We start from the raw sequence: 9,934 nt of genomic DNA, 5'->3' as shown, positions 1-9,934 counted from the left end.
GATTCAAGTGAGAAAAAATGAGTCTTTAAGAGAAGAGAATGCTTCACTTAACTTTATTTAGTTTCTCTTTGGAAGGCTTATATCTTTAACGGCACAGTTTACTTGAAGGCATTGCATTTACATGCATGGTTAAGCCTAATAACAATAGCCTATTATATTTCTTCCCACTCTGTTGAGACAAACTGCTATTTAAATATATTTCACACCCCAGCATTTATGTTGTGCGGGCCCCTGGGGATCTTATTTCCTGTGCATCCTTGCAAGATGTCTGCATGTGGATGTATTTTTAAAGGCAGATCTGCATATCTTTGTGAGTGGTACACATTCTCCGCTGTAATTATCCGTTTGTATGCAGAGAACCCACTCTGATGTGCTTGATCATCTGGTAATACTCCTTAAGTATCAACAGGGCTTAGCTGCTTCCCTATTATTCTGATTTTATGCCCAAGGTTACTCTTAATCATTTACTCACACCGTCTGAAAGCTGCTGCGGTTTCCGTCAAAGTCAAAAACAATGTTAATGTACTGCGTGACAATGCACGCTTGGATATTTTGTGTTATTTATGTCCAAGGTAAACAGCAGCAGGAACAAAATGTATCACCAACATTTCTGTTTAAATGAAGACAGAAATGAGCCCAATGGGGATTTCAAATATCTCATTAGACCGAATCCCTTTACCATTGTATCTTTCACTGGAACAATCTTTTACAGCCCGAGTAAATTAATTAAATCTCTGGTACCCAGAATAAATGAATGTGTCCATCAGTTTTTGTTCCAGGTGTTGGGTGAGGGATAGCTTTGCAATGTCATGGCAGCTTTAGACTTATAGAGAAGCGGGTTCTACTAAAGAAGGCATAATATCTAAATGTTATAAATAAATATTTATATATAACATTTTTTTCTGTGCTTGAGAGCTAATATTTGGTTGTCGGAAATGATAAGAGACTGAAAAACTCACATCCATTATAGCCCTGTTGCTGTGAGACCAACCAAGTGTGAAATGTCTTTTGTTGAGTCCCTCAGTTTGCTGGTTCTAGTGACATCGCAGGCGCAGATCAGAGAGTGGTAATGGTGCACGCTCAAACTGCAATGCTGGAAGTGTCAGGGGTGTTATTACCAAATCTAATGATGCCCAGCTTTGCCAAACTTAAAGATCCTCTTGGATCAAAATGGTGTTTTTGGTGTTTTTAACATGTTTGAGTGGCATTTTTAATTATGCAATTAATTAGGTTTAAAATTGTGTTTCTGGGTATTTTCCATTAAAATTAGTGTGAATCAGGAGAAGACAAAAAAAATACATTGTACCAGCTCAGAAGCCTTGTGGTAGAGTGTCCACCCTGAGGTTGGAAGGTCGTGAGTTCAAATCCCTGCCAAGTCATACCAAAGACTGTAAAAATGGGACTTCAGTTCAGTTCCTCCCTGTATGACACTCAGCATAAAGGGGTTGGATTGGGGGGTTAAACCACCAAATGGTTCCCGAGCGCAGCTGTGTCTGCAGTTCACCGCTCCCCCAAGGGATGGGTCAAATGTGGAGAACAAAGTTAACTTTTAACTAGGGCTGTCAGATTTGTCGCGTTAAAAACACATTAATCTGACATGTGCTTGATGCCGACAATTTTTTTGACGCATTAATCGCGGACTTTCTCATACATGCCTTTCCATACCACGCGCGCGGGCGTCCCCCCTTTAACTCACCGGCTGCTCTCACTAGATCACAGGCGGCTCTCCAACCTCCGAGCTGCGAGCTAAAACCGGCCGGCGCTAGGACCTGGAGAGCTCCTGCACTCTAACCCGGCTCCGGTTCGCGTCCAGTACCACGTCTGGTGGTACCGGCTCGCGTCCGGCGCCGCGTCCCGAGAGCTGCGGACCCCCGACGTTCCGAACAGCAAGCGCACTGGGGGACGGTTTAAATGTTCTGGAGGTTTAAGCGTGATCCAGCCCCAGCATAGCGGTCTGTCTGCCGGCATATTCATGGCTTGAGCTCCGCTGGACACGTGGCTGCATCGAGCCAGAATGTACAGAATGTATTAAATGCAACCACCTTAACTTCTTCAGTGCATAAGCCAGAGAACGCGGCGGCAGTAACAGACTATCAAACTATCCACAGTGTATCCCGCTTTTCTCAGTCTTTAATGTTTTAAAAAACAGAAGTTAATTGGAAATGACAAATCTCTATTTCATTTATTACTGTAGTTCAGCAGAGGAGGAAAAGATTTGGTCCTGACAAAAAATGAACATGAAAGTGTTATGGAAATGTTATTTTTGATGTTTTTTTTTATTTTATTTTACTGAACGTTGATTGAAGTTTAGAATTTAAAATGCCCTTCACTTGCACTTGGGCTTTTGTTAGGCATTTTATGTTACAGCCTTTTATTGTTAAGAAAGTTTATCTCAATATAATGTTACAAAATAAAGTATTTCTGATGAAAACTATTACTATTGTCATTCTTGTTTTCATAATTAATGTAGAACTGCTAAATTCCACGAACCACACATTTTTTTCCTTAAAAAAAGGCCACATGTAAATTTGCGATTAATTGCGAGTTAACTCGGGACAAAATGCGATTAATCGCGATTAAAAATTTTAATCGCCTGACAGCTCTACTTTCAACTTTACATAGTGTGGGAGTATGCGGAAAAAAACTACTACTTTATTTCCCGACACCTGACCTAACAAGACTTGCGATGGCTGAGAGCAGCACCTCAGAGGATGTGCTCCTTGTGAAAAAAAGCAAGTTGGTTAAGGGTGTAATGGATCCGGGTCACAGGTGTACCACGAATCCCCTACCTCACACCCCCTAGCGTTCATCATTCAAATCAATTTTACAGTCAAACGGTAGCAATTCGCGCCTCAAATTCGCGTCCACTGTCTTTCTTTTAATGTGCATCAAAGTCACTGTCTGATGGATGTTCTAAAGTGTGTTTAAAATATCAGCTCCGTTACACCCCTAAGTTTGATTATTTGGAGATGCTTGTATTTTGGCAAACACAGGTACTATGCAAAACATGCTGAAAAGTATAAATAATTTAAATAAAACTGTCACAGTAAAATGGAAATGTATTAGAATTTTTCTTTAGGCTATTTGTCCATTTATTGCAAGTTTCCAGCAGATATTGCAGATTTTTCTCATATTGTGCAGACCTACAATGTACTGTTCAAGGCATCTTACTCACTATTTTTGTTTCACCAGTAATTTTGGGTTTGGGGTGCGAGTGTCTGTAAGCATGTGGGAAGGTGTGAACAGAGAGCTCTCAGCAATGGGAAGGAGAGAAGGGATTGCTCCGTGCGAACGGTCCCTCCAAAAACTTGGAGGCAAATTTTTAATGAACTATTACCGCTATGTCCTAGAAAACAACATTTTTCTGTTAATTAAAAAAAACACTGGAAATGAGATCAAAAGATGATTGGAGCGGGACTTTAGAATCTCACAACCAGATGCAAAAGGCTGACCCAAGGTTCATTAATGTGAGCGTCTGATAATCAGACTGCAGAAATCTGGCATTGTGGTTGCCAATTAGTCTGCATGAAATTTTACAAATTATTTGAGAAATGTAAGTGAGGGGGAATGATTTTGTAACCTTTGGGTTTGATCTTAGCAATCTGATTGTCAGTGCTGTTAATAGGATTCCGTTCAGAGTCCCTGTAAATGCTGCAGTTATTTATTTGATCCTTTGAGGCCTGGGCTCTCACCACTCCACTCATCTGCAAAGCTCTCCGTTTGGGTAAAGGGATAATTTGAGTGCGATGGGAGAAAAGCACATGTGCAAACTGTTGTGTTAGTGCGAGGTGATGGATAAGTTGGCAAGTTGGATTGCTTCTTGACAGGGAGAAAATGAAAGTTGGCTGCATTTTAAAATCCCCCCTATAAAACGGAGACTCTGATGGGAAGCTTTGTAATTTGCCAAGATTTCCAGCATTTAGAATGACAGCCTCTCTAACTGTATCGTTCTTTGTTTTGACATTTGAAGCAGTTAGCAATCACCCGGGGGATTTTATTTGGGTTTTTTTCTTCATATCAAACTGGTTGTCATGTGTAAAATGTAATAAAGGATGATAATTAGTGCCAACCGCAAAGTACGAGCAGCTTGACAACTGAATTATTTTTGTATTTCCTGTTTTAAATTATTAAGTAAGTGCTTCAAACAAAGGATTACATGTGCTTACAGAGCAAGTCAAATCAGCTCCAGTTACAGTGTATTAAAAACAAAAGGTTCATGACAGGCATAGACATTAGTAGTCCTAGTGGAATAGAAATTTAAAGCAGCATTTCCTCTGCTCCTAGTCAGAGATTATTAACTCCACTCGGGATATGGGCTTGGTTATCTGACCAGTGAGCAGAAATGTAATCTGTCCTGATGAGGTTAGTCTATTACATTCATTTAGAACTGCAGCAGCATGCAGACAAAGCCGGCTGACTTGAAAAATGTGCCTAAAATCAGAACTCCCTTGCATACACCCAACTATATTGCTTTTAAAAGCTTCAAGTTGGAGAGCTTCATGTGTGACACAATTAAATTCCACCCAACTTAATTTCAAGTGCTTAATGATGCAGGGAGAACAATTTCTTTCGCCGTGCTTGCGGTGGGTCGGCCCACGGGGGCTATGAGTGAGGCGAAGTCCATTACGACACGGGGAGGAGGATGTTGTGATTTAGGAAGCTTTCTAGGTTGGAGGAGTGCACAATTTGGTCTCTAAATCCACACAATCTCCTTTTAATTGTTTTTCTCACCTGTTGCTTGACTCCAGAACTCCAGCTAATTCTTTGAAAATGATCTATAATTGCATCCTCATCTGAATTTTCTGGTTTATTTGTTGGGTCACTGTGATCATAGCGTTCTCTTCTTTCTGAAAAAAGAACACTAAAAAGGCACACATGATTTGTTTTTCTTCTTTTTTTTTTCCAGGAGTCGAGGCCAGATAGTGGGGAGGGTGGAAGAGAGTGGTGTGGTAGGTAATCCCGCTCCACCTATCCATCAACCTGGAGACTATTTCCAGCGTCCCCTGCAGAATGTCAAAGCCTCGCTGAGCAGAGGATGAGTCCATCATCTTCTTTCCCCCCCGAGTTTCTATTAAATCACATAAACACATCATGTGCCATTATTTTCTATTGCCCTCCCCGCATTGGTCTCCATGGAGAGCCGTGACAGTGAGTACACGCTGCTGAGTGAGCTGTGTTCCATGCAGCATGCAGACGGAAGCCTTTGTCTGTCACTGACATCACCGTTTGAGCGGTGACGAGGCGCGTGCCACAGATCTCCTGTCTGCTCGGAAGTGAGACACTTAAAGAGATGACCCTGACTCAGTTGCCAGAGACAGAACTTGGCTCTCCTATTACTCCAGGACTTGCTAATTAGCGTCTGTCGCTGGAGTAACTTGTACCTGTCACTGTGTGCTGCTTTCCGATATTCAATAAGTTGAGGAAATTGAAATTGAATGCCAGTTAAGCTCCAACAAATTGCAAATGGCGCATGTGATACAGCCTAATTTCCTCACTGCTCTGACAGCTTTACATGTACGAAACCGTTTTAATGAACACAGACTATCTTGTTTTATTCTTATATGACTGTTTTCTCCTTTCAATGCTAGTTTTTAAAATATGTTTTTAATATTTTTTTACACTTTAGCAAGTCCTAGTTTGGTGTTTCTTTGTATGAAGGCCTATTTACATTAAAGAGATGGTGAAAGTGTGTGGTCATGGGTAATTATTGTTTCTCTTTCAGGGTCACTTTGTGTTCGTGGAGGCAGAACAAGGTTGAGTTTATTAGAGACCGTTCTTTTAATCACGTACAAGTTTAGCTGCGCTGTTCAAAGACCGCCTCCTATATTCTACAAGGGTGATTTATCTGCCACTTGCCCTATTCTACATAATGACTAAAGCATGAATTATTGTCAAAGTCACACAAATATTTCATTGACTTGCAGATCACACCTGTCATGTTGAATTGTTTCCTGTTAGCTGCTCTTTTTTTTTTCTTTTTTTTTTAGGGTTAATTCTGCTTTGTTTACCGGTGCTCAGTCATCCCAAACATTTTACTTGCTTTGAATAATGGATTTATTCTGTGATTGTTTGCTGCTGTCATATACGGAATAACCAACTTGCATCAGCTCTGACATGTGTGAGTTCCTGCAGCACACAAAGCCACGTGCGTGGCATACGCTGTGTCCACGGTCTGAGCTGGCTGAGGCTGGTGATCAGGCCCCAGGTTGTGTTCAAGCGCACACATTTCTCTCCGCAATAGCCCTTGACCTTCCCGTGTGTCCTCGTGCCCCAGACACCCGCCTGAAATTAAATTACAGATTGGAGACTGCGGGGCCAAAGAGGGGTTTATTTAGCTGTTCCTTTTCTGAGAAGCACTCATTTTACCGTTCAGGTACTGGGGAAAAAAAAAAAAAAAACGTATTGGGATTTAAGGAAGAAAGCGCTGGTCGTGAAGGCATTTCTGTCTTCTGTTAGGGAAAGATGGACTGCCAGACTGCTGATACCAGGCTAAAAAAAACACTTTGAAGTCTTGCGTTGCAGGAAAAAGGGACAGAGGTCCTAAGAAACTGGTTTACCGGTTACAGATAAATATAAAGGCTAGAAAAAGTCCAGCAGAGGGAAGCCGCATCTCAGCGGCTGAGTATTCCATCAGACCTCAGGATGTACCATTTGGAAATTAAAAAAATCATTCTTGTGAGACAAAAAGCAAATGCCAAGGCCTTATTAATTTGGAAGTCTGACAAGCCTTTATCAAACCTTAATTCCAAATTGCATTCACTTCAAACACCATTCAGATTCAAGTGACCAGTGTTTGGCAAAAGTAAAGACTTGGCACTTATTTTGTGGGGCTGTGGTGGGAATGAACTTTTACATTTGCTCTTGAGCTTCAATGTGCAGCATGTTTGAAAGACAACCTCCTGATTTGACTCAGAATGATAATTAAATATTCGCTTGAACTTTGATTTATTGCACTTATTCCCATGTATAGTATATTTGCTTTACTAGATGATTACACATATGAAAACACAGAACTAAGTATTAGAAAAACTGAGAAATGCAGAAGCTGCCCTAGATTACAACATTTATTTTTTTTTTTTTTTCCAATTTTGTTGAAAAATTCCATAATCATAACTGTATATTCCGACTGGAGACATTTGGATCACTTAAAGTGAACCATAGTCCATTTCTCCCAATAATTCGGAAGAAATTTTCTGTTTGAATACAGCCAATCAGACCCTGGTCCATGACCAGGAACTGCTCTCTGACCCATCTTTTGAACTCCAGTTCGCTCAGAGATTCTTCATCCTAAATGCAGTTCTCAGAGTGGAATATGTGGACCAAAACGGCCACCATAGCCAGTGTTTTTGTGATGTAAACAGGTTAGGAATGAAGCACATTATTGAATAAAACATGGTTGAGGCATACAGAAAAAGCAACCGTTTCATCAATAAAACTTTCACATTTACCTGATAATGATAAATCCTCCCAGGATCTTGTTCTATGCTTTTGTGAGATCCTATTAAAAAAATCGAACCTGAGTTGACTGAGATAAGACCATTAAGAGAGAAAAAACTAAAAATAAGATTCTAAATGTGCCGATAAGACTGAAGCAGAATCCAACGCTTCTTGAAAAAGCTCCACGTTCTCCTCACTGGCAGTGTTGGCACACTCTGCCACAGACTTCTGTCCAAACATACAAGATATTTATATTAGCACATTTGCTACGCTGCATTTAACTTGATTTGAACATAAGGTCCCATTAAAGCAGTCATTCAAATCAGTACAGCTATGCTCTGTAATTTTTAGTACAAGATGAAGGCTCTCTTGAAGAAATTCTGCTTTGTTTTCATTTCAGAGGAAACATCTGTGTCAGCAGGGTTTAATTGCTCATAAATAACACCCATTACATCTGTTTAAACTGATCAGCAGACGAGAAACAAACTCGGTTCATATTTGAACCCGACCTGCCATTTTTTTTGCGATCGGACACCTGAGATAGGTGACTCTTTGTGCTGAGATGGGTTTGGTTTAATCAATGAATCGTTTAAAGCAGAGATGGAAAAAATCCAGAACCAAGCTGGTCGACCACGTGAAGGCCTGTGTTTAATTCGTTTATTGGTGGAAAGCTTGCGCCTCTCCATCACAATTTACCAAGATTAATGTGAACGTCTTTTATAGTCGTCTCCTCAGAATGTGGATGTCGTAAGCAATTTAGCCAACTGTGAAGGACCTTGAATCATTCATACCATCTGCTGACAGAGGAAACACTGCATCTAATTTCTGCAGTTTTAGGAACTTTCATAGTTTGTTAAAATGTAAAAAAAAACAAAAAAACAGTGCTGGGTTTGTTCATAAATGAAACTAATATGAGCTGTATTTTTGGCTCCATGTGCAAAATTAGTTTTTTCATCAGTAAAACTTTAGCTTTACCTCAGAACACACGACGTGTAAAAATGAGCCACATGCTCCTGTCTGCCTGAAGTTTCCAGTCTGGGTTTGGAAAACTGTTTATAAAAGATGTGAGATGACAGCACGCAATCAAATTATTGGTATTTCATTTGAAGCAAAATTAGCTTTTCTTTTTCTAACAAAAATGATTACATTTCTAACTAAGATGTTTTGTGGCCAAATCAAGACTTTAGAATAAAATGGTTCAACTTTTTTCAGAAAGTTATCATTAAGCAAAGTAATTCTACTGTCAGGTTTTCCAAGTCGACATTCAGTGATCTATAAAGTGATAGGCTTAAAAAAGCTTTTGCTTCTGCCTTTCCCCTTTTCAAACATGTATTTATTGACTTTGGTTTGTGACTTTTTTTAAATCCCTTTATGAATGAATTAGAAAAAAAAGTTCTCTGTTGTGCCATTTCTGACCTGTGTTAATGCACTGATATTTTGGATGTTTTCTGTTAGAGTTAAGAAACATTTGGTCATCCCAATTTATTTATTACTCAGATAAAAGTTTAAAGTACAAAGCTTGAGTTCAGACATATTTTAAATGTTTTACTTTATTTAAAAAAAAATTAAATGTTTGAGATGATGTTGCAAAATAACTATATCCACATCCAGTGTTGCCAGATCGGACGGTTTTCCGCCTTAATTTTTCTGTTTTTATTTTAATATTGCGTAGAACATTTGCTCTGGGCGGGTGAACATAATTTGGGTAGTTTTGGTGTCAGATTGGCAGTTTTTACTTTATTTAAAAAGCATGTTTTTAACCTATTGAAATTAGTTAACCAAATGCGCTATCCCTGCCACCTTTCCAAAAAATGTGTTCCTTAAGCTTTTACTGACTATTTCTTAAAGGTGTTGAATAGTGTTTTAATTAAGTTTGTTGAATTATTTTTTTTTTAATTCTCATGATATTTTTGGATTTTCCTGGGCTTTGTATGTTATATTTTTTGGTCAGTTGCTTCCCAAGTGTGGGTCCGCAGCCACAGTGGGGGTTGAGAATTTTTTTTTTTTTTTTTTTTTGCTGGGACTGTTGTCTTTTGGAGGACTTTTGGGCTGGAAAACTTTGACACTATCTGGCAACCCTGTCCACATCTAGTGTAGAAAGTCATGTTTATTGTCATGTTTAAGAGGAACGAAGAGGACAAAAAACTAGAAATGTTCATGTGTAAAAGCATTCTCCTTTAAGGCTCATATTAGTGCCAATATTTCTGCACATGAAGAATCGCTGCTCCATTGTCCTGATGTGATTTAGATTTGGTTTGTGATTTCCAAGATCCTCCCCTGTGGAGTTCTACGGAAATCCTGCTTGGATTAGGATCAGGAACACCTTTGAGCGCAAAAGCCTCCAAAACTCCAGCTGCTAAAGAAAATGCAGCTCTTTTGGGGAAAAAAAAAAAAACTTCCTGTGACTCAACAAAAAAGATGATGGAGCACAAGGGTAAGTAGAGGCTAGTTCATCTGGATCAACAGGTTGAAGTGTCCCAGTTTTAAATCTCTTTGT

The 9,934-nt window shown here is 39.5% G+C and overlaps 1 protein-coding gene across 3 annotated transcripts in view; it reads left to right on the top strand.

Moving 5' to 3' along the window:
* The window catches only part of cd276 (CD276 molecule), an 89,901-nt gene extending 83,503 nt beyond the window's left edge, over window positions 1–6,398 (top strand). For all 3 annotated transcript variants that reach the window (XM_036211144.1, XM_024295705.2, XM_024295706.2), the window contains exon 8: window positions 4,907–6,398. The gene's annotated coding sequence lies outside the window, so the exon portion shown is untranslated. The remainder of the gene's footprint in view (window positions 1–4,906) is intronic.
* The last annotated feature ends 3,536 nt before the right edge of the window (window positions 6,399–9,934 follow it).

This window comes from Oryzias melastigma, linkage group LG3 (assembly GCF_002922805.2).
Source record: "Oryzias melastigma strain HK-1 linkage group LG3, ASM292280v2, whole genome shotgun sequence".
Lineage (NCBI taxonomy): Eukaryota > Metazoa > Chordata > Actinopteri > Beloniformes > Adrianichthyidae > Oryzias > Oryzias melastigma.
The sequence above is the reverse complement of the archived record's forward strand: the minus strand, read 5'-3'. Positions and strand labels throughout refer to the sequence as shown.